Source organism: Marmota monax, unplaced genomic scaffold (assembly GCF_021218885.2).
Source record: "Marmota monax isolate L192 unplaced genomic scaffold, Marmota_monax_Labrador192_F-V1.1 WCK01_AAM20220418_F8-fsc00145, whole genome shotgun sequence".
NCBI classification, from domain to species: domain Eukaryota; kingdom Metazoa; phylum Chordata; class Mammalia; order Rodentia; family Sciuridae; genus Marmota; species Marmota monax.
The window spans coordinates 5,427,368-5,452,396 of record NW_026695201.1 but is presented as its reverse complement, the minus strand read 5'-3'; the positions used below and the strand labels follow the sequence as shown (position 1 = coordinate 5,452,396).

The 25,029-nt window shown below is 43.1% G+C and overlaps 1 protein-coding gene across 6 annotated transcripts in view; it reads right to left on the bottom strand.

The window, feature by feature from the left end:
• Positions 1–25,029, bottom strand: part of LOC124082526 (carboxyl-terminal PDZ ligand of neuronal nitric oxide synthase protein) — a 305,891-nt gene that overhangs the window by 167,599 nt on the left and 113,263 nt on the right. For 2 of the 6 annotated variants that reach the window (XM_058574121.1, XM_058574122.1), the window contains exon 3: positions 8,503–8,583. The exons of the other annotated variants lie outside the window; for them this stretch is intronic. The gene's annotated coding sequence lies outside the window, so the exon portion shown is untranslated. The remainder of the gene's footprint in view (positions 1–8,502; positions 8,584–25,029) is intronic. 6 annotated transcript variants of the gene reach the window in all.

Below are 25,029 nucleotides of genomic sequence, written 5' to 3'. Positions count from 1 at the left end.
TGTTCTGGAACCAGTGAGTCAGTCCTACATGCTCACTTTGCCTCACTGGCACCAACTACAATTGGGACATCCATACTCATTAGAACACACAGGTGGTTGATCCAGAAGCCAACGCACACATTTCAGAACCCAAAGGGGAAGTAGCCTGGTCCAGCAAAGAGCCCAAATTCAGAGTCAGTCAAGTCTGAGTCTTGCTGGGCTTTTCCTCTGAGCCTCATCTTCTTTATCTAAAGGAGACAAAACATAGCCCTATCTAGCTGAGCTACCCCACGACTGGCACCAAATATACACAAACTCTTTCCTGCCTTCCAAGTCAGTCACTTGGGGCCTCTTCCCTAAACAGCAGGGAGGTTATGACAGAGAGCCTCTGTAAATGATAACAGCCCCACAGTAATAATACTTGTACCAGCCCCAATATGCTACACATGCTAATTCATTTCACCCCACCATAACCACAAGTCTCAAGCTTATAAAGTCAGCACTCATACCCTTCCTCACCTTCTGGGGTGTGTGTGTGTGTGTGTGTGTGTGTGTGTGTGTATGTGTGTGTGGGCAGCAAATTCTGGGGTCTGAATCCAGGGCCACTCTACTACTGAACTACATTCCCAGCCCTTTTATAAAAATTTTAAGACAGGGTCTCTCTAAATTTCCCAGGCTAGCCTCAAACTTGCCTCAGCCTCCAGAGTTACTGGGATAACAGGTTATGCCACCATTTCCAGTTTCTTTCCTTATCCACTTGAAAGAGAAAACCAAAGCACAGAGAAGTTAAGAAACTTGCCCAATATCACACAGCTGGTAATAATAGCACCAAGAATTAAATCAAAGTTCCCTGGATCCCAGTCAATATTCATAATATAACAATTATTTTTAATATAATTATTTTCTCTTGCATTTTGTGGTACTACTAGAGTTACAATGGGATTTTCATGTTATTTGCAAATATACATGCCAGTTTATGCTCCCATTTGGCAGACCAAAGTAGAGATGTTAAGCAACTTGCCTATATTACTTGTCTACAGGAGGACTGAGTGGCAGGGCTGAGACTTAAATGCAAGTCAAGTCACCAAGAGTAAATTACAGTCCAACTGTAAGATATAAAACCCACTCTATAAGATTATCTAGTTGATAAAATCAGCTTCAAAGGTGTCATTAATGTTCCCTGACAGCAGCATCAATTCCCCACATTGCTTCAGCCAGGGCAGAGCTAAATGTGCACTGATCCTGAGACAATCTCCAGTCCCAATCTAGGTTCTCTCCCCTCATGGCTCTTTTTAAATTTTTTTATTTTTATTTTTTGACACTGGGGATAGAACCCAGGGGTGCTCTACCTCTGAGCTTTAGCCCCGGCCCTTATTTTATTTTTGAGCCAAGGTCTTGCTAAGCTGTCCAGACTGTTCTTGAACTCATGATCCTTCTGCCCTGGCATGCACCGCCATGCCCAGCACCCCTTGTGGCATTTTTGTGTAACAGAGGGTTTTTGTTGTGGTAGGTAGGCCTAGCACACAACAGCCACAGGAGGTCACCAGCAGACAGGACAGTAGCAAGGGGACACAGGTGGCTCCGGGTAGTGAGCCACTAGTGAGAGAGCAACCTGAGAAGGCAGGAGCGGGTGAGCACCAGGCAGAAGAAAAAGGAATGTAAACAAATGTCAAGAGACTCAAGAGTGATGATGACAGGAGAGAGAGGGAATTGGAGCAGGTCACAAAAGTGCACAGGAAAGGCTCTGCCCCAGCTCTACATACCATCCCACAAACAGGTAAACAGCAATAGCAGGACACGGAGACCAGAGAAGGGCCCGAGAACAGCAAACTGCAGTTAGATAAAGAATATGTGCATGGTACACACCTGTAATCCCAGGTGCTAGAGGCTAAGGCAGGAGGATCGTAAGTTCAAGGTCAGATTCTGCAACTTAGCAAGACCCTGTCTCAAAATAGAATGTACAGTGCTTGCCTAGCATGTGTCAGGCCCTGGGCTTGGACCCCAGTATGGGAAAAAAGAAAGAAAATAGAAAAAACAAGCAGGTTGACAGAAAAAAAATGGGGGGCACAGGTCAATTAGCCACTTGAATAATGAACAGAAAAGGGAAACATGGAGGATCATTTTTGACTGGAAAATGAATTATCGAAGTAAAATCAAAATCTTATTCTCTAATTCGCACGGCACTTCATTCCTACAATTAGTGCAAGCATTATTATTTCCTCTCTCCTTTTCTCTCTAACTAGACTCTGAGCTTGGGGAAGGCACCTGTATATCCGCCTCTCTGTCTCTGCTGCCTAGCATAATGCCTAGCAGAGTAAATATTATACTGACATTAACCAAGTTAATGCATGAATGAATGAATGAATGAACAAAGTAACAACTGAACAAATGCTCAAGGGACTGAAATAAAAGAATAGCTCTGAAATCCATGGGAAAGGAAACTCTGGTTCCATAAGGCACAGCATAGAAGACAAAGCACTCATGTGAAATTTAACTAAATTCCATTTTATACATTCTGCGATGGTTTCATGTACATAGGTCCTGTCTCCACCAAAAACCCCTAAGTCCTTGAGGTTTGTAAACATCTACATCTATAGCTCCCATTATGGTGCCTGGCACAGCACAAGATTTTAGGTCTTAAATAAATATTCATTAAATAGGCTTGAATAAGGAAGACGAGAAGAGACAAGTCAAGTTACTTCTAGCAGGCGAGGTTCTTTCAGTTTAATTTACAGGAGAAATGAGCTGGCTATTTATCAGGCTTCATTGAGATCCACATTCCTTGGGACAAAGGCGGCTTTCAGAACTACACGAGTGGCAGCCCCTTCTCCAGAGTTCTAGGCTCAGTATTTCCAAGGGAGAGCTAGGGGTCACTAGTAAAATCCGCTGGCACAGGCACATGCCAGGGAAGTTGGCAAAGCACCTGCGCGAGCTGGGACGGACTCCAGGCAGCCTGACTGAAGTCAAGAAAGCTCATAATTCATCCAGAGGAGAACTGAAAAACAATCCGATTCGTTGGATAGGACTGCAGATTGGGCATTTGAATGTCAGTCAGAATTCAACAGTGAGGCCAGGAAGTAGGGAGGGAAAGAAGGGGCTGAGAGCATCCCTCTTTTTTTTTCCAAAGGACACAACCCAGGAGAAGGGGAAAGGTCTCTGCTTCTTGCATTTGGCAACTTCAGCCATTGCAACCTGTCAGCAAATATGCCTGCACAGGATCAGTGGGAGCGTCTCCTCCCTTAATGCAAACATTCCTGAACAGGCAGCTCCCCATATAACCACCCCGGAATTAAAGGGGCAAGACAAAGGAGCTAATTACTAGAGAAGGAAAGGAAAGGCTGAGAGACAGGAAATACAGTTGGTTATTATAGCTGGAACTGTGTATGAGGTTTCCAGGGCATTAAAGCACATATGGAATAAAGCAAGAGGTCACGGGCATGAGCTCATTTCCTTTCTTTTTTTCTTTTTTCTTTAATACTGGGCATTGAACTCGGGGATGCTCTACCACTGAGATGTATTCCTTTTCATTTTGAGGTAGGGTCTCTCTACACTGCCAAGGCTAGCCTCAAACTTGCGATCCTCCTGCCTCAGCCTCCTAAACTACTGGGATTATAGGTATGAACCACCATACTCAGTTCATTCCTTTCTAAGGAAATAGACCAGGGCTTCAAGTTACCCTTGAGTCCTTAACCCCATACTTACATTCCTGGAGGTTGGGGAGATGGGCAGCCAGCCCTGCCTTGATCCCCCAGAAATGCTCTCTACCTGCTTTGCCACACCCACTTTGCCTAGACACAGTGTCCCGTCCCACCCCATATTATTCAGGAGAGTCTAAAATGATTACACCAGGCAAGAATTTGCAGCTTGTGACTTTTGAGCTCAAAGTACCCAGGTGACTGGCAGGCCTTCGAGGGACAGTCTTTAGGCTCATCCAGAAACTGGTACTGCCATATGCCACTGAACCTGATACCATCTACTGCATGCCAGGGCACTCACTCCCCAGAGAGTTCCTAAGGTAGCAGCAGCCAAAGTTCAGAGAGCAGTCAGGGAACAAGAATCATCAGGGCAGGAAGGAGAAGATGTAGGAGCGTCTCCACACCCATTTCATAAGAAATTGTCCACCACCACATATACTGCTCCTTTCCCAGGTCCCCACCCACAGTTGGGGCCCTGAAAATGTCCTGCTTTAAATAAGAGTCTAGCTTTACAGAAACCTCCAAGCTTTTAAAATTACCCTAGGTCTGGGGCTGGGCACAGTGGAGTGTGCCTATAAAACTAGCCACTTGGGAGGCCAAGGCAGGTAGATGGCAAGTTTGAGGCCAGCCTGGGCAACTCAGCAAGAAAAGAAAAAAATAAAAAGGGCTGAAGATGTAACTCAGTGGTAAAGTGCCCCAGGTTCTAAACCCAGCACTAAAAAATACAAAATAAATTACTCCAGGTCTCATCCTATTCTCCATTCCACTGGTACCATCAAACATATACCTATTACCAGATTTGCAGGGAGAAGTCACAGCTTACACATGGTTCACCCCAACCCCAGTCACTAAGAGTTTTCCAATCTTTATGTGTCATTGAGGATTTGGGGTAAGGAAAGTAGATAGTACTGATACGCAGAAACTAGACTGTCCATGAGGGCAGGGCCAGCCCCTTTCACCCACCACTATATCCCAGCATCTGGCACAGATGCTGAAAACTTACTAACAATCAACTTAAAAGTAAGTTACCTGGTCACTAAATATAAGAAATGGAATCTAGCTGGGCATGGTGGCATACAACTCTGGAGGAAGAATGAAAGTTTGAGGCCATTCTGGACAACTTAGGGAAATTATCTCAAAGGAAAAATAAAAAAGGCTGGGGATGTCACTAAGTGTTAGAACATCTCCGTGTTCAGTCCCTCATACCAAATCCCACAGCCCCACCCCACCCCCAAAAGAAGAAGACGAAGCAGAATCTACAGGAGATCATCTGCTCAGGCCACTGATTACACAGCCCCTGAGTTTTATATGCCATAAAATATGTTCTCTGTCTCAGAGCAAAGGCCACATGATGAGCTGTCTCACCTTTCCCTGTCCCTTCAAGTGTAAAATGGAGCAATACAGGCAAGGGTCACTCAATAACACAAAGCACCTCCTTCCACAACCTGCATGGAAGTTTACCAGTTATGACATCAACTAGATATGACAAGCCAGGCTCCTATTCCTGATTCAGCTGTGAAACAGGCTTCAGTCCTCTCACCAACCATCTGATTTTATGGAGTCTTTGTACTGTTTTATGTAAAATTATCTTTTGGGGGAGGGAGGCTATAAAGTGCTGAATTTAAATATAAGCTACTCCTCTGACCCAAGGCTGACACCAAAGCCAGGCATTCTTAATTTAGCAGGTCCTCCTGGTGACAGGACACCTAAAGACACAGACCCTTGTCAGTGTTATTTAACCAGGAAATGGTCAGCTAGTTGTAGACAATGGAGCCACATAGGAAGGAAGGAAAGTGGCTCCCACAGGGTCTCAGTCAAGAAAAATGCAGGGAATAAAGAAAAGCAAGAATTCTGACAGGAAGAAGATGACCATAAAACCCACCGTCTCACTGGGTTTTTAAAGCCCTCAAAGCAAGTTATCCCCCCCACACACCCCGTACTGGGAATCCTCCTGCCTCAGCCTCCCAAGTAACTGAGATTACAGGCATGCACCACCATGTCTGACTAAATTATTCCTTTTATAAGTGAAAAAGAATCACCAAGAACTATATGCTAAGGACTAATGTATATCCTCCCGAATTCATATATTGAAGCCCAATCACCCATTTTGATTATATTTGGAGATAGGTTTTCTGGAGATTTAATTAAAGTTAAATGAGGTCACAGGATGGGGGTGAGGGCATTCTTAATGCAACAGGACTGGTAGACTTATAAGAATAGGAGGGCCAGACACGGTGGCACATGCCTATCATCCTAGCAACTCGGGAGGCTGAGGCAGGAGGATAGCAAGTTCAAGGCCAGACTCAGCAACTTAACAAGGCCCTAAGCAACTTATCAAGACCCTATCTCAAAACAAAAAAAAAAAAAATAAACAGGGTAGGGGATGTGGCTCAGTGGTTAAGCACACCTGGGTTAAATCTCCTGGTACAAAAAAATAGTACAAGGAAAGAAGCTGGGTGCTGTGGCTCACACCTTTATTTAATCCCAGTAATTTTCAGAGACTAAAGCAGGAGGATTGCAACTTCAAGGGTCATATAGTAAGACTCTGTCTAAAAATATGTATAAGGACGAGGGTGTAACACAATGGTAGAGCATCCCTGGGTTCAATCCACAGTATTAAAAAAAATTAAAAAGAATAGTGTGCATGAACCTAGGAAAGGCCATATGAACATGCAGCAAGAAGGCAGCCATCTGCAACCCAAGGACAGAGCCCCCACCAGATGCCAACCCTGCTATCATCTCTCTTTCCGGGCTCCATAACTATGAGAAAAAAAAAATTCCTGTTGTTCAAGTCCCTCAGTCTATGGTATTTTGTTATGGCACCCAAGTTAAAACAATAAAAGCCCCAAATGGTCTCCTGGTTTTCCCTAGTCCTGTCATTCACCCTCATTTCCAAAACCAGATGGAATCCATTTTGGATTCATTCTCTCCATACAAAGACACAGTTGGACATGGTAGTAGCACAACACTGTAATTCCAGGTACTTGGGAGGCTGAGGCAGGAGAATCACAAGTTCACCAAGACTCTGTCTCAAAATATAAAAATGAAAAGGGCTGGCGATATAGCTCTGTAGTACAGCACCCCTGGGTTTAATCCCCAATACCAAAAACAACAGGAAAAAAAAATGCTTGGGTAGATAAGAGGAATAAAAATAGCAAGTACACAATGGGGGCTTTTGGGGTAAGACCAGGTTCACAGAGGATTGATCAGGCTTGTGGGCAGCACTGCAGACCCTGCAGCATCACAGATGCTGAGGACCAGCTAGGTCTGACACTGAGCCAGACACTGAGTCTGCAACAGTAGAGATGAAAAACTAAAGGCAGGAGGTAGAAAGAGGAGAGTCAGTGTCTTAGAACCATATGGGCATGTCACCCTCATCCTACCATCCAATTCAAGCTGCCCTCCTCTTCAATGGTCAGGGAAGCTAGGTTATAAGTGCCTAAACACCGCACCCATAAGGAGCCACTGCTGTGGCCTCAAAGCAGGTGATTACCTAAAGGTAATTACAAGTGGCATAAATGTGTCCAGTTGATTACAGAGCGGAACAGGCACTGCATGAAACCCTATACAAACCTGCTCATGGAAAGCAGGACACCACAGAAAAAAGTGCTGGCCTTTGAGAGCTCAGTAATGTGACAATCATGAAAAAAATAATTTCCAGAGAAAGTGGATTAATTTTGGTTCTCAATCACAGCCAATTCCCATGACAGCTGACTCAGAGCCATGAGAAGATAGACAGAACGTGTCAGGGAAAACATGGCTTTTTCTTGCTGTGTAATAAGGTAGAGCAGCTAACAGGAAGCAAGGCAGGCAGAGCTTGAGGTAGGTCACTATACCTGTGACAGTGTGTGATGGTCAAGCCAGAGTCCCACAGCCTCCCCTGAGGGTTTACTTAATGCATCTTCAAGTCCACTCCCCACTCCAAAGCTGCTGGGATTTTTGTTGTTGTTTTTACAGTACTGGGGATCAAATCCAGGGATGCTCTACCACTAAGCTACATCTGCAGCCTTCTATTTTTTGAGACAGGGTCTCACTAAGTTGTTGAGTCTGGCCTCAAATTTGTGATCCTCCTGCCTCAGGCTCCCAAGTATCTGGAATTACAGGCATGCTCCAGGTTGTCTGGAGACATTTTTTATTTTCACAACTAAAGATTGATACTGATGTGCATTGGGTACAGGTCAGAGATGATGCTAAAGACCCTAGAGTACACAAGACAGCTCCCTCCTGCAAAAAAAAATTATTTGGTACAAAATGTCAATTGTAATAAAGTTTAGAAACCCTAAATTAGATGCTAGATAATTGAATTAGAATCCATTCACTTCAATATTTATTGAGTATATGGATATGCCAGGAACTTTTATAAGCATTTGGGAATTAAAGAAAAATAAGACATATCTCTTGTCTGAAAGCTGCATTAAACAATTATAAAATAACAAGGTGGGATATGATCCAAAGTTAAATGTGGTACATAAGTGCTCAGGGTTCTGAGAAAAGTGTGACAATAGTAGGCCAGTGTTAGTCAGGAAGAGGCTGGGTCCCAAACTGGAACTTGGAGGATAGGGGACATTTGGATACTTAGGCTGGGAGGACCCTGGCAGGTGAGCAGAATGAGCTTCAGGGCACTGGTAGCATCCCTGGCCTTGCTGAGGGAAATACATGCAGCACGCTCACCTCTGGTCCTCCCACATCACAGCCAGCTGGTAGAGGCCAAGGCTGATTAGAACCTATACACTTTACCTCCTGCCTCTGTTCCCCAGCCTGGATCAGGAATGAACTTAGTGAATATAAAATAATTAGATAAGGACAATAAAAATAACATAATAACTACCTCTTAATGAGGATTTCCTCCATGCCAGATACTTGCTTAACACTTTATCCACTGTATCTTGTTCAATCTTCGATGACAACCCTGTAAAATATCTGGTATTACCACTTTAAAAAAAAAAAAACTGACTGAATCAACACATGTGCCAAGAGTAAATAAAGGACCAGCTTGAACAGCTCTGCTTGTCACTCAGACTAACCTGTCATCCTCCTAATCCTGCTGTCCCCTGGGTTTCCAGCCTGACCCATCCTTCAGCACACTCACTCATGCAGTGTCTGTCTCGCACCTCGCTGTCCAAAGCAGAGGTGTCCAGTGGGCAGACGGTGAATTTGCAAGGACCTCTAAGGCTCTGGTGACCCTGGCACTATGTCCAGGACTTCCCAGAATTCATGCTGGCCAGAAGCCAGGACCACAAAAGGGACCAGAGCAAGGACACTGTTCTAGGACATCCTCAAGAGGTTCAGGATCCCTGGTCTATGTTAAAACACAGGCAGCTTCTTTTCACTAGTGCGTTTCACATACTCTCTAATTATGTGATAAAAATCCCACTGGCGACTGCTTTTTCTAGAGCAGCACATTATGACCATCCAAATATTTCTCAGTCTCTAAATAATAGGGTAGTTTAACAAGGCACGTATCTGCAGCAGCTGCAACAGCACAAATGGATACTGGTTAATTCCTTCTATTTTTATAGCCTTCCTACCATTTATAGGATGTCCTCATGGCTTTATTTCATTGGGTCCAAGCAATCATGTTATGAGACAGGTCATCTTATCTTCATTTTACAGTTAAAGAAATTGAGGGTCAAAGAGATAAAATGAATTACCCATGGCTGCACAGCAAGATCTTCTGACCACATCAAATTTGTCTGGTAACAACAATGCTTCATACCAGTCTTGTATGGCCACTTTGCAATGGGTAATTTTCCACTCCCCTTTCCTTGCCCTACTTAATTTGTTAGCAATAACAAATAATGCATGCTTGTACATTAATAAAAAGATCACCACGATATAAACCTTAACAATCCCCTCCTAGTATTATAACAAGAATTAGCCAATTTCAGCTGTTGGCAAAGGTTTTCTATACAAGGCCAAAGGAACAAATATTTGGGCTTTGCAGGAAAGACTGCCTCATTCATAACTCCATCACTCTGGGACTTGTACAGACGCAACCATGAACAAATGAGCACAGTTTATGTTGCAAATAAAACTTTATAAGCACAGGAGGTGGGGGGGGGGACACATTTTTGCCTGCAGATCTAGTTCACCCAATTCTAAACAAGATGATAGGGTCACCCCCATCTTCTTACAAATCTCACTAACCCAAAGGAACCAAATCTACAAATTAGGAGACAAGAAAACAGAAAATATTGTGTCTTTTTTTTCCTTTTTTGGGGTGAAAAGTGGTGGAATTTGATCTAACATGCTCTAGTCCATTTTCCTTTCCAGAGCTCCTTGAAATAAATATTCCTTTATCCTATTCCTAACTAAGTAGCTAAATATTATTCACACACCCCTTTTCTGTGTGGCAGTTCAGGAATTGAACCCAGAGTCCATAGGGTAAGCTCTCTACGATGAGTTACACCCCCACCCCAGCCATCCTGACCTTGCTCTTTTTCTTTTTTTTTTTTGGTACGTGTGTGTTTGGTACTGGGTATTGAGCCCAGGGCCTTGAACATGCTAGGCAAGTGCTCTACTACTAAGCTATATCCCCAGTCCTTTTCATATTTTATTTTTAATTTGAGACAAGTTCTCACTAAGTTGCCCAAGTTGGCCTTGAACTTGCAATTCTCCTACCTCAGCCGCACAAGTAGCTGGAGTAGCTGGGATTGCGGGTGTGCACCACCGTGCCTGGCTCTTTCCTTGCTCTTTTGAGTTTTCCAGTTGCTGGTATAACATTTTCTAAACTGCTTTCTCCTGTTGCTTTGCCTTTCAAAATGTAAACAGAAGACTCCTAAGTCCCTGGCAAAGTGGTCTTCACTTGAACAGCATAAACAATTGCTCTACTGAGATAATCCAACTATATGAAAGCCTTCTGACTCTTGACACCACCAAAGAGTCACTAAAGGCCCCAAAGCCCTATTTGGTTCATGGAGTAAGGTCTATGGAGTGCAGAATTTTGCAGGGTGGCTAATGCACATGCTAGCAATTACAATAGGGCTGACCTAAAAGCAAGACAGCTATGATTCTCAAACGAATAATTCTGTGCCAGTCGCCCTGAAATGTCTCCCTTAATAGAGACAGTCAAAAGTGAGGTCACTAGAATATCCCTGGAAAAGCTGTCTGTTACTGTGAATGAAAAATGCCAACAGAAGCATAAGTATGGGTGTATTAGAATGGTTATGGAGAGGTAAGGAAAACCTTTTAACTTGAATCCCACTTTTTAAATTCTCGGCTTTTTGTTTCTGTTTTTTGGCGGGAGTTGGGTTGGTTGAACCCGGAGTCACTCTAACAATGTGTTACATCTCCAGCCCTTCTTTTATTTTATTTTGAGTCAGGGTCTCACTAACTTGCTGAGGCTGGCCTTAAACTTGCAATCCTTCATCTCAGCCTCCTAAGTTACTGGAATTAAAGGCATGTGCCACCACGCCCAGCTTACTTTACAAATTGCACTTTCTCTGGCCCCCATTCATTTAATAGTTGCTCTCTACTAAGGGGGGAAAATTGTGGTATGGCAGATAGGAAGAGCCAAGCTCATTATTAATGCTTTCTCCTATAATCAAGTGGCAAAAGTAAGCTCCATGCCCCATTAACTAAACATCCAGACCTTCTAAAATAAATTCAAGATTACTTCTCAAACATTCCAAAAATAAAGCTCAAACTGTTACTGTACCTGGGAGAAACAGAGTGATGTGTATTCAGGCTCAAGTATGCCTGACACACAACAACCAATAAATGTTTGTTCAATAAATATATGAATAATCACCAGGAACCAATATCTTGTCTGAGGCTCAAAGATTTTCTTTTCATGTCATTTTTTTATTAAAAGACTAAGCACTGCCAGATGCAATGGGGCACATCTAGAATCCCAGAAACTCAGAAGGCTGAAGTAGGAAGATTACAAATTTGAAGCCAGCCTCAGCAACTTAGTAAGATCTTGACTCAGAATAAGAAATAAAAAGGACTATCGATGTATTTTAGTTATAGAGCACCCCTGGGTTCATTCTTCCCAGTACAAAAAAAAAAAAAGAGCTATGCATTAGTAATGTGGTTTTTATGCTAAGTGAAGTATTACAAAACAGCTTCAATGCCTTGTGTTATTCAGCCTCATAAATGTTTGGTTTCACAGAGAACCTGGATATCTTATCCAATTCAACAAAAATCTGGAATGAATTTTAGCAGCTTTTTTCTTGAAGCCCCCCCAGTCATACCCTGTAAACAAATCACCATCCATTCACTTCCCTCACAGATAATTGCTGCAACACCAACCCAGTGATTCAGATTCATAAACAATTTCTAGGAATTCAGAAAGCCTGAGCTTGATATATACATTCCTCCGTCCCTCCCCCTTTTAAAAGCCATCTAAATAAATGGGAGCAGCTGCACTATCAAAAGCTGGGACTCATACTATGGGGGTAAGAGGCACTAACACAGTATGTGCCCAAGAAAGATGTACACAGAATGATGCCCAAGATGCAGAGGACACAGGTCCCCTTCCTCCCTAACAGGGGTGGTGGTGCACAACTGAAATCCCAGCAACTCAGGAGGCTAAGGCAGGAGGACTGTATGTTCAAAGCCAGCCTCAGCAACTTAGCAAGGCCCTGTCTCAAAATTTAAAAAAAAAAAAAAAAATTAGAAAGGGTTGGGGATAGAGCTCAGTGGTAGAGCACCCCTCAGTTCAATCTCCAGTTCCAAAACAAAAAAAGAATACCTTCCTCCTGGCTCCTACTGTGAACTATGTTCAGAGTGACACCACCACTCTGAACCCACTGGCCAGCTGCAAGATTTGTGGTCCATGCCCACTCACCTCCTGCCTAGACCGAGGCAACAAAAACATGAACCATTTCACTCTTCACCATCAGCAATGGGCTATTCAGCCTCCCAATCAAAGGATGAACAAAACTTGAAGGAAGTGATACATAAACATAAACCTTTAAGATGACCTAAAGCTTTGGAGTTGGGGGTGGGGCACAGTTAAGGAGAAGTGGATGACACCTGGGTAGGTCTGAAAGCCAGTGAGAGCATGGTTTTACTGAAAAAAGAAAAAGTCTAACAGCCAGGGGTGGTAGAACACACCCGTAATCCCAGGAGGCTGAGGCAGAAGGATCACAAATTCAAGGCCAGTCTCAGCAATTTAGCAAGACTCTGTCTCAAAATAAAATAAAAGGATTGAGGATTTAGCTCAACAGTAGAGTGCCCCTGAATTCAATCCTAAGAAGCGCACGAGCACACACACGCGCGCGTGCACACACACACACACACATAAAGTCACAAAGATAGACATTTTAGAGGATGTGACCCAGAGATCATCTGTGCCCCTGCTCCCTGCTTCCTCTCCCAGATATGCCTGGGTCATTGCAATTAAGGCACTGACCAGTGGGGGAACCTGCATGAGAATACACATCCTTTAACTCCTAGTCCAGGCTCACTCCACTACATCACTGCTGGGATAAACACTGGTCAGTGCTAGGAAAGCTTCTTGTTCCATGCAGTGAGATAAGAAGGACTCTAATGAAGGTGATAATGAAAGAAATGGAGAGGGGAAACTGGCCACTTCCCTTGACTCCAATCTTTAGGTGAGGATCAAAGCAGAGAGACCCTGGTTGTAAAGTAAAGGAATATACTTCTAAAAATCTGAAGAAGTTAATCTGTGGAGTGCGCACGCAACCTATCTTAAGTATTTCTCCTGCTCATAGGCAACAGGGCAGCATTGTGTCTTGGCCTGTCACCTCAGAGTAGCACATAAGTAATGAAATGTCCAAAACCCCTCCGTTGAGTCCTTCAAGTTCTTTTTTGGGGGTCGGTAAATAGCATGCTTAGGGCATCTGCATCTCTGTGGCTGAATAATCACCTGGATGGATGAAGGAACAGATAGGTTTACAAGCATGAGGTGGAGAAATGAGCTAATAAACAACCCCTTAAGGCTCTATAACCAACCTCCTTTGTCTAATAAAGAATGTCACAGGAAAAACACAATCTTTTTCATGTCAGCGAAACCAGATATAATGGGACCAAAGAAATGAGCAGTTCTTCTGACAAAGTCAGGAGAGATGATTCAGGCTGCCTGTCCAATCCTGTAGACACCAACCCTGACTCAAGGCTCAACTACAGCCACCCACACATACCCCTAAAAAATGCCACCACAGACAACAAACCCTCACTAATGGGGAAGAGGAGAGAACTGAATCCTATGGACATTAGTTGAGACCCTGTGTCCAGGCATACCGAATTTTTAGCCCCCAATTTTTTTCCAGTTACATAAGCCAATACATTTCCTTTAGGGAGCTTGAGGATGTATCTTAGTGTTAGAGCATTTGCTTAGAATGTGAGAAGCCCTAGGTTCAATTCCCAGTACAGAAAGAAAGAAAGAAAGAAAGAAGAAACCAACACATTTCCTTTTTATTCAAACCAGGTCAGGTTAAGTTTTCTAATCCTTTAGAGCAAAAACATCTTAATTAATATGGAATATAATCGGGCATAACATCTCTGTAAAAAATGTAACAATATACATAAAAAGTTTTCAATTGGTCCTATGCTTGGACCCAACAAATTCATTTCTAGGGACTTAAAAATAATCTGAAACACATACAGAAATTTAGTTATATTAATGTTTACTATTAAAGCACAAATAAGCACATAAACTTAATGGTTCACATTAGAGGAAATTATTAGACAAAATCCTACTTATCTTTAGCACAGAATTTTATAAAACCATTAAAATGGATGTTTATCACAAATTATTAAGTGTAAGGTTAAATATTTTGCCTATAATCTTACATTAAAAAGTAAAAATCAATGGCAGCCATTATGAAGTCAAACAACAACAAGTGCTGGCGAGGATGTGGGGAAAAGGGTACACTTGTTCATTGCTGGTGGGACTGCAAATTGGTGCAGCCAATTTGGAAAGCAGTATGGAGATTTCTTGGAAAGCTGGGAATGGAGCCACCATTTGACCCAGCTATTCCCCTTCTTGGTCTATTCCCTAAAGACCTAAAAAGAGCATGCTACAGGGACACTGCTACATCGATGTTCATAGCAGCACAGTTCACAATAGCAAGACTGTGGAACCAACCTAGATGCCCTTCAATAGACGAATGGATAAAAAAAATGTGGCATTTATACACAATGGAGTATTACTCTGCATTAAAAAATGACAAAATCATAGAATTTACAGGGAAATGGATGGCATTAGAGCAGATTATGCTAAGTGAAGCTAGCCAATCCCTAAAAAACAAATGCCAAATGTCTTCTTTGATATAAGGAGAGTAACTAAGATCAGAGTAGGGACGAAGAGCATGAGAAGAAGATTAACATTTAACAGGGATGAGAGGTGGGAGGGAAAGGGAGAGAGATGGGAAATTGCATGGTAATGGAAGGAGACCCTCAGGGTTATACAGTGGAGGGGGTAGAGAGAGAGGAGGGGAGGGGAGGGGAGAGGTGGGGAGGGGGGGGGGGGGAGGATGGGAAAGGCAGCGGAGCACAACAGACACTAGTATGGCAATATGTAAATCAACGGATGTGTAACTGATGTGATTCTGCAATCTGTGTATGGGGTGAAGGTGGGAGTTCATAACCCACTTGAATCAAAGTGTGGAATATGATATGTCAAGAAATTTGTAATGTTTTGAACAACCCACAATAAAAAATTAAAAATATATAAAAAAAAAAGTAAAAATCAAAACTATACAAGTATTATGATTTCAACTTCGTGTGTGTGTGTGTGTGTGTGTGTGTGTGTTGGTTGGTTGGTTATACTGGGGATTAAACTCAGGGGCACTCTACCACTAAGCTACATACATCACAGGCCTTCTTAAGATAGGGTCTTATTAAATTGCCCAGGCTGGCCTCAAACTTGAGATCTTCCTGCCTCAGCCTCACAAGTCGCTGGAATTACAGGTATGTGCCACCATGCCCAGCTGATTTTAACTTTAAAAAGAAAAATTTAAAATACTAGAAGATATTATGACAAACAGTAATAGTGGCTGCTTCTGTATAGTACAAGTATTTCACTGGTTTTTGTATTCTTTATTCTTCAAATGCTGTACAATGAGCACATATCACTTTGATGTTCATGGAAAAAATGAACAACATACTCCCCCCAATGAAATTCACTACTTCTTTTATTAAACAATCTCTCTCCCTAAAGCCTGCATCCAAGAGTTCTATAATTCCAATGATAGGATCTTTGGAAGCATGCATGGATCCCCCAACAGCCTTTCAGGTATTAAAAATTCTATCACATCTGAGTTTTGCTCCCCCAGGTTCAAATCCTTGTCTAACCTTCCAACTCACAAACTAAGGCAGGCTCTTCAACTCTCCTCTGAACATGTTCCAATAATACATCCTTGTCCTTTTAAAACTGTGCTGTTCTTCACAACCAGTATAGGCAAAATAGTAAGATGGTCTCCAAAGAAAAATGCAGTTCTGTCTCATCACAATGCTCAGGTACCTCGTGTCCAGGGAATGGGATTTTTTACCTCCCTGTTCTAGATATGCATCTATATAAAAGTCTAACCTAAAAAATACATTTCCTCTACCTCAGGATAGAAATGAATAGATCTAATCAGGGTCCTGAGACAGAGGTAGAATTCACCCATAGCAATATACATTTCCCCTCTCTTTCGAGAACCCTTGATTCTCCGCAGGTCATCCTCACATCTTCCAAGGAATTCCTCAGGGGTGATGTCCCTCTAAACCAAGTCTAGCACTTTCTAAATCCCAGGGGAAGGGTACCGGGGAGGCTGCAGCAGAAGTCCCAAGTTTAAAAGCTCTCTGGAGACAATCCTCTCTGCTCCCTGATGGCACCATGCCTCACAAAACATCCCAGCACTTGGGCAAGATTTCCTTTAACCTGCTTTCGTGGGACCAGGGAAGGTGGGCAGCCTGCAGCCTGGCATCCACAGAGAGTGCCTCTCCATGTCTCAGAACCTGCCTTCTAGGAAGTGAAGAGGGATGCTTCATGATTATTTTTCTGTCATCATAAATGTCCTGAGGGAAATTCAGGGTTAGGTTTCAAAACCCAAGTTCCAAGGCTTGCATAGTAACCCACACTTGTAATCCCAGTGACTCAGGAGGCTGAGGCAGGAAGATTGCCAAGTTCAAGGTCAGCCTGGGCAACTTATTGAGGCCCTGCTCGAAATAAAAATTAAAAGTTCTGGGGATGGAGCTCAGTGATAAAGTACTCCTGGGTTCAATCTTGGTATCCAAAACATTTTTTTAAAAAGCCAGATCTTAGACTGATGGAAGAAGGAACCCTACAAAGGCCATAAGAGTAAATCACACCAAATATTCACATGTGATTCACATGTCACCTGTCACATGTCACACGTGGCCTTTTATTCTTCTTTAGATGGCCAGTAGTTCTCTCCCTGGAAAACATCACAACTTTGGATAAAACTGACCTAGGAAAGAAATGGCAAACGCCCTGTCATTTTTTTCTTCTAAGGAATGGATGGAACAACCAAACTGAGGAAGTAAAACAGGTTCACTAAGATCTCACATAGTAAGCCACCCCCAGTGCCCAACAGCTTCCATCTCCAGGAGCTCAATTTCTGCCACTACTCACTGCCTCCTGACAAAGCAAATGGGCATCCACTGCCCTCTGGATTCCAGGACCAAAGCATTAATTTGCATCTTGCTTAATTTGCATTTGCATACAGAATTCATAGTTCTTAATTTCAAGTGGGCAAATCAAACAATTAGCCCAGACTACTACAGTTGTTCTCAAACCCAGAATTATGTGTTTTAGCCACAGAATAATAATTGTTATAACCAGTTCATTCAATTGTATCCCAGGGCAGGAGTATCTGGGGAATGGCTGTGAAGGTTGGCAGTTTTTCAGTACTCATTCTGAGGACAGAAGAATTCATATGAATTCACATGAATTTACACAAGCACACATCCATGTGTGATCTATGCTCTGTTGTTCAGGATTGTCAAGGGAATCCCATCTCCTGGACATGTCCTATGTAAACTATAGAAACCACTCAAAGCTCATGACTTCACCTACTGCATATTTCTCAGAAGGTCTGGCAAACAAGGTGGGAAGGACAGAGACCCAGACTGCAGTCAGCTCTGCCTATTACCTGCTGTTTAGCCTCAGCAAAATTGGAATCACACTCTCTATGGAGCCTTACAAAGTTTCAAAGATTAAACAAGCCTGAGGAAGTAACCAGTGTATAGCAGCATAGCAGACAGTCTATACACGGTACTATCCCTTTTCTCATCCGTTAAAAGGCACCTTTGCAAGATTCTGCTAAGAGAGCAAAGCCCTCTATCCAGTCTCCTCCTACTTCATCCCACATAATTCTAGAAATAGAAGGAGATTTGATGGTCAAATGCAGGTTAAAACTGCATTCGTGGTGAGCCAGAGGGAACCTGGCAGGGCTTTGCCCCTTTAAGGCAAAACCCTTTGATGGCAAGTCTAGAATCATTTGGTGATAATGGCAGGAAAAGTTGTAAGGAATATCTTGGCCATATTTATTCAGTCTATATTAGTTGAGTGACTTATTGTTTGGGGGTATTATGCAGGACAAACCCTAATCCTGCCCTCCAGCTGCTTATTTACTATCTAACTGGGAAAACAAGGCCCTCAAATCTGAGACTTTGGTTAAGACATCACCCTCTCTGACCCTATCTACATAGCTTGGTGGCACATACTTGTAATCCCAGCTACTTGGGAGGCCAAGGCAAGAGGATTACAAATTCAGGGCCAGCTTGGGCAATTTAGCAAGACCTTGTCTTAAAATTTAAAAAAAAATGAAAATAGTTAGCAATATAGCTCAGTGGTAGAGTGGTTGCCTAGCAGGCATGAGGCCCTGGGTTCCCTTCTCAGCAACGAAAAAATTAATAAATAAGTATTGGGGTGCTGTCCAGAGAGTCTCAAGCAACCCTCGCACATGAACTCTGAAAGTAGGCAACTTGTCTGGTCTGACAAAAGGGTCAGCAAGAAGTAACATAGGGAAGGCACTCGATAAACACCAAATCAATAAATGAATCCATGAAATAAATGAAAGAATGAATTAAATTAGAGTTAAACAATCATTAGGATATCTGCTGCATATTGATACCAAATATCATGTGACATACTCATTTTCAAGGCCTATAAGGAGAAATCTGAGTGTCCTCAGGTCCTCCTGAGACCCACCTCAGAAGTCAGGGCTGCAAGAAAAAATCAGGATCCTGCATTATCTTCAGCTATCTTTTGGAATTGGGTTGACTTTTGCTTCAGATTTTTAAAAAATAGCCCTGAGCCTGGCATAGAGATGCACACCTATAACCCCAGCTACCCAAGAGGCTGAGGCCGGAGGATCACAGGTTTGAGGCCAGCTTGGGCAACTTAGTGAGACTCTGTGTCACACTTTAAAAAACAAATAAATAAAAAGGGCTGGGGGTGTAGTGCAATGGTAGAGCACCCCTGGGTTCAATCCCTAACAATGCAAAGAAATATGAATAGCCCTAGAAATGCCTGAATCAGACTCTCTGGCAAGTCAGTTATTATAACCTAGGTTCCTCTCAGCCTCTCTCTACCCAGGACAAGATCACAAAAGGTTAGACTGACAGCAGCCTTACAGTCATCAGAAAGCTTAAGCCTCAGCACCTCCGATTCATATGCAGATGCCTCTGATGACTAGAAAATAAGAAGGGCTATCAGGGAAGATTATAGGTCTGACAACTCACTGTGTAATTAAAATGTCATTCCCTCCCAGGCTCCCTTAGCTGCCGCCCAAAGCCCCTAAATGAGTGTAGCTCTCTCCCACACCCTTTGCTCATCCCTCCCTCACCATCCTCATAAAATGCTTTCCAGGTTTGACCTGGAGGAGGCTGGCACTGGACTCCAGCCACCTGGCCCTTGACCCTCCGAACACTGCCTGACAGCAGCTGGGGGCTGTGGCACACTCCTGGTGGGACTGATGGACCAATCTTCCTCTCCCCTGCCCCCCACCACATTCCTTTCTACTGGGGATTGAACCCAGGAGTGGTTAAGCACTGAGTTATATCCCCAGCCCTTTTATTTTTTCTTTTGAGACAGAGTCTCAGTAGATTTCCCAGGCTGGCCTGAAACTTGTGATCCTCCTACCTCAGACTCCCTAGTTGAGATTATGGGTGGGCACCACCATACCCAGCTCTGATGGACCAATCCACCCTCTTCATACTGCATGCACTGAGGAGCTCTCTCTTGCAACAGCTTGAGGAACAGGCTGTCTGTGAACCCAAGTTCACCTGGAGCACCTTGTAGTGAGGTGCAGGGCGGGGGCCAGAAGGGTGAGTGCCCTCAGCCTTCCATCCCCTGAAACCAGGTATCTCTGCTTCCTCACTCAGAAAAGTGAAATTCCAAGATATTACCCACCTCGTGGTAGAATAAAGCCCTGAGAGAGAAATTCAGCAGAACCAGGCTGCAGGCCCAGCCTCTACGTGAGTTTCCTCTCTTCTGAGCCTGCAAAGAGCTGGGTAAGAGGAACCCTAACTGGCCTTACTGCTAGTATCTGTCTCAGACACTTTCTCCACTAGTTGCCAATTGAAAAGCACTTTACTTGGTTCTTGGTGACTTATTTTTATGAACAGTTCAGGCTCAATGAACTAGTTCCATTCTACAGAAACTCAGACCTGAAAACTCCCAGGTAAGATTCAGCTGCAACTAGAAAACACAGCAGCCAGTGCATCCAGCTGCCAAGAAACTCTACTGCAGAACCCTTGCTGGTGGTACACACCTGTATTCCCAGCTACCCAGAAAGCTGAGGCAGGAAGATTGAAAATTTGAGGTCAGTCTTGGCTTGTCTCAATTTTTTTAAAAAAATAGTAGCACCCCTGGGTTCAATCCCCAGCCCCAAAACAACAAGAAAAATACCCATAATCCTCTTTGGGCAGAGCACCCTCATAAATGTGCCCTCCACTGCACATGAGGATATGCAAGGAAAACAGACATGTCACATGGTTGAACATGGCCACACAAAACCAGCAGGAGCTTTCCCCTTTATTTCCTCTTGCTTATTCAAAAGCTTTTGAGGTCAGGCCCAGTGGCACATGCCTGTAATTACAGTGGCTCGGCTCGGGAGGCTGAGGCAGGAGGATCGCAAGTTCCTAGGCAGCCTTAGCAACAGCAAGGTGCTAAGCAACTCAGTGAGACCCTGTCTCTAAATAAAAAATACAAAATGGGCTGGGGATGTAGCTCAGTGGTTGAATGCCCCTGAGTTCAATCTTCTATACCAAAAAAAAAAAAAACTTATGAGACTCCTAGACCAGAGGTTCAGCCACTGCCCCCCAAAAAACAAATGGAAAAAGTAATGGTGAAAAGCAGAAAGGAAACTTTAATCAGCACCGATACAGTGGGAAAACTCAGGGGACCAGTGTTTCTAGTCCTTTCTTCAGGTACACTGACATAAGCTTCTGAACTATACAAACCAGGGGACCAGAAATATGCACAGTCAAGCAGTCTTGGTGAAACTGTGGTCTGGTTGATCATTATCTCAGAATTGGGTTCAATCTGCAGCACCAAAACAACAAGGTGGGGTCTTGTCCAAGGTGATAAGAAAGTTGCTGTTGGCTTGGGGAATCCTTTGGACTCATCATAAGATGTTTATCAATCAGACCCTGTTCCTGGAATCCAAGATGACTCAGAGCAAAGGAGACAGATGCAAAATGGATGCAGAAATACCAATTTTCTCCCACATTTGCAAATCTAAAAGTCAATGTTTTTAGCAAAAGCAGCCTCTGAGACCTGTAGGTGGTCTTTGCCTGAAAAGTCTCATTGAAGAGAAACTAAGTATTTCTTGATTATATACAATTGAGCACCCAAGACAATGCCATTAGCAGTTAATTATTACTCAATGACATGGACTCTGCCCCCAAAACATGAATTTTATGCACTTTCCAGTGGACATCCATGCAATAGTGGCCTTCTTGGAGCTTCCCCACAATGAAATGGGAAAAGGAAAGGGAGAGCCACTAATAAATTCTATTCTAGTCATTCCTCAAAAATTCTCCCTTGATTATTACTGAAAAATGAAAAGCTGCTATCTGAATTAACAGGTTTGAGTATGAAGAAGAAAGAAAAGGGGCAAACCTTAGTAGAGCCTCCATTCCAACTCTTCTCTGAATTTGTTCACTCCATAAATGTTTACCAGCTATTTATCTGTGTCAGGCAGTTCCTTCCACCAAAACAGTCCCTTTGTCATCTGTAAAGTTTATGATCATTTAAATGCTTTTTATATTTGACCTCAAAAAATATCAAATGAACCAATCTATAACTTATAGTTTAATTCAGAAATAGGTTGGTATGAAGACAACATGGATAAATAAAACCCATTAAATAAAGGATAACCCCAGTGTCACTATTAATCATTCCCATTTCCTTTATTGGCACCAAATACATTACCTTCCTCCCCAGATGACAGATTTTCATCTTATACAGCTTTATACAAGCATGAACTCTTCTTTTTTCTTTCTTTTTTGTACTAGAGATCATACCCAGGGGTGTTCTGCCCTCATTCTTTTTTATTTTTTTTATTTTGAGACAAAATCTCACTAAGTTGCCCAGCCTGGCCTTGAATTTGAGATCTTCCTGCTTCAACTCTCCCAAAGTCACTGGGATTACAGGTGTACACCACCACGCCCCGCTCGCTCTATCCTCTCATTGCCACTGTATTTGCGGTCTCTCTGTGAGGCTATACTCCTAGGCTCTTGAAAGCTCTGGTAACGTCATGCCACCCATGGCATCCCAGCCTCTCCAACACCTGGCACAGTGCCTGGCACAATGAACAGACTCAATAGGTACATGTATTAAATAGCTAGATGAAAACACCTCTAGTTTGCTTTCCTTTTTAAAATTTGTTCCAAATTTTAAATTTAAATTTAAACATGCTCCTCTATTCTACAATGCTCATTCTGTACTTCGTGCGGCCTAGAATTAACAGGTTTGAGTAGGAAGAAGGAGGAAAAGGAACAAACCTTAGCAGAGCCTCCATTCCAACTCTTCCCTGGATTTGTTCACATAATAAATGTTTACCACCTATTTATCTATTGTTTATTGAACTCTCTTCCTGCCTCCCCAGTTACCATTTTATTTGCCATGTCCTCTCCCTTATTTATTTATGCCTGCCCTCTTGACTTGAAATGCCTTTTCTTTCCTGACAGCATTCTATATGATTTTTTTCCCTTCCTGCATTCCTTCTCTGCCATGGTATATTCCACAGCCACTCCTGCCCACACCAGGCCCACTCATGATGTCCTGTTTCATGTAGAGCTCATAGGTCCTCTTGTTATTGGGTTGAATTTCTGATGGATATTTTTATCCTTCCAAGTAGACTGTCGGATTCGGGAGAGTAGGCGCATGCCATGTATTGTCCCTATTCACCATAGTCATAGATCAGAGCCAGGTTCTAAGTAAGAAATAAGCCACTGTCGCCACACCTGTAATCCCAGTGATTCCAGAGACTGAGGTAGGAGGATCACAAGTTTGACCCTATCTCAAAATAAAAAATAAAAAGGGATGAGGACATAGCTCAGTGTACCCCTGGGGATTCAATCCCCAATACTGGCAAAAAAAAAACTACTACTATGAGACAGTCCCTGTTCTCAGAGAACACCAGGTCTGGCATTTCCTTTTTTTTTTTTTAACTTATGTCCCCTCCACCTCTTTCTCTCTTTCTCCTCCAATTCCTGTTCTCATATTTCCCCCAGGGGTTCTTTCCTGAGTGGGACTTAGGTGTCTCCTCCAGGAGTTCTCATGCACTGGTGATAATTAGGTCAACTGTGTTGGAAAGAACGTGGGTCTCATTTGACAGTGTTCTTGTTCAAGGAATCACAGAATTAAAATGTGGAAAGGGAACCTCAGATAATGAAGACGGGCTTATGATCCCACCCCTTCATCTCCCTTGCGTACTGGGTCCTCTATCTTTTCCTCCTAATTTGTTTTTCAATGAAGAGTTCACACTTGTTGATGGGTGCAATGGGAAAGAAAGGGGGGGGGGGAGAGGGAGAGAGAGAAAGGAAGGAAGAAAGAAAGAAAGAAAGAAAGAAAAGAAAGAGAAAGATAGAAAGAAGGAAAGTAAGTTATGTTAATATTAATAATTGCTAATACCATTATTCATAAAGTGACAGCTTCCCTTTACTGAACATCTGCTACATGATGGGCACTATACTCAGGGATTGAACCTATGGGTGCTCTATCACTGAATACCTCTTTTTTAGACAAGTCTTACTAAATTGCTGAGGCTGGACTTGAAGTTGTAATCCTCCTGCGGCAGCTGGGACTACAGGTATATGCCCCCAAGCCTAGCATACTTGATACTTACTATATTACCTCACTGAATCCGCACAGAACTCTCTACTTACTACCCCACCCCATTTCACTAGAGAGGAAGAAATGTATAGAAAAATCACAGAACTACTATGAAGCAGCCCCTGTGCTCAGGGAACACCATCTCTGGAATTTCCTCCTCCATTGCTGGCATAGCCACCCCAATCCAGACAGGTCTCCCAGGAGCAATGGGGTAGGGCTGACAGGCAGCCAAGCAATCCTCCAAGAAACTACAGCAAACCAGCTCCTGGAGGTTCATTTTGTCAATACTAAGTATGACAACCCAACTTCAAGTGCCTTTCCTACGATTTAAAAGCAGTTCTACTTCCTCAAAGCATTACTATCCCCCTCCTACCTCCCCTTCTGCATCTCTCTATCCTGATCCCCAAGGACAGCCAAGGGCTGTTGGCGAGACAACTGTCTCAAACCTACAATCCCAGACCAGAGGTAAAGAGAACACTGGCAACCTTGCCAAGCCCCCAGAACAGTTTTTATGTGCTCCTTTTGATCATCTGTGAGATCATTTAAGAAAAAAGGACCATTTTCATTTCTGAGAGCCCCTTTGGAACAGAGTACAAACCTTGGAAGGTTACAGGGAACTTTTCCACAGGCACAGGACTTCCAACAGGGAAGCAGAAACCACAGTGCCCTTTGAGAAAACAACTCAAAACAAACAAAGGATATAGCCAGCAATGAAGATTAGTTCAACCTGGGAAGGCTCTCCTCAGGGAGAAAGAAGGGCTCCCAAATTAACCTAAATTCACAACCTATTGGTAGGGTCCAACTAGACTCCCCACTACCCAGGCTGGGCAGCAAACCTGTCTTGGCCAAGGGAACAGACTATTTTCTCTAACAAAGTAGTAAAGACTGTATTGAATTCTTGTTTTATCAGAGAGGGGAGGGAAGATATATGAGAGAAAGAGATGAAGGGAAATGGTAATTGAGAAATTGGAAAATCACATTAGAAAAACTGATGAAACCAGGTCCCGTGGTGCATGCCTATAATCCCAGTGATTCCAGAGGTTAAGGCACTTCATAAGTTCGAGGCAAGCTTGTAAAACTTAGTGAAACCTT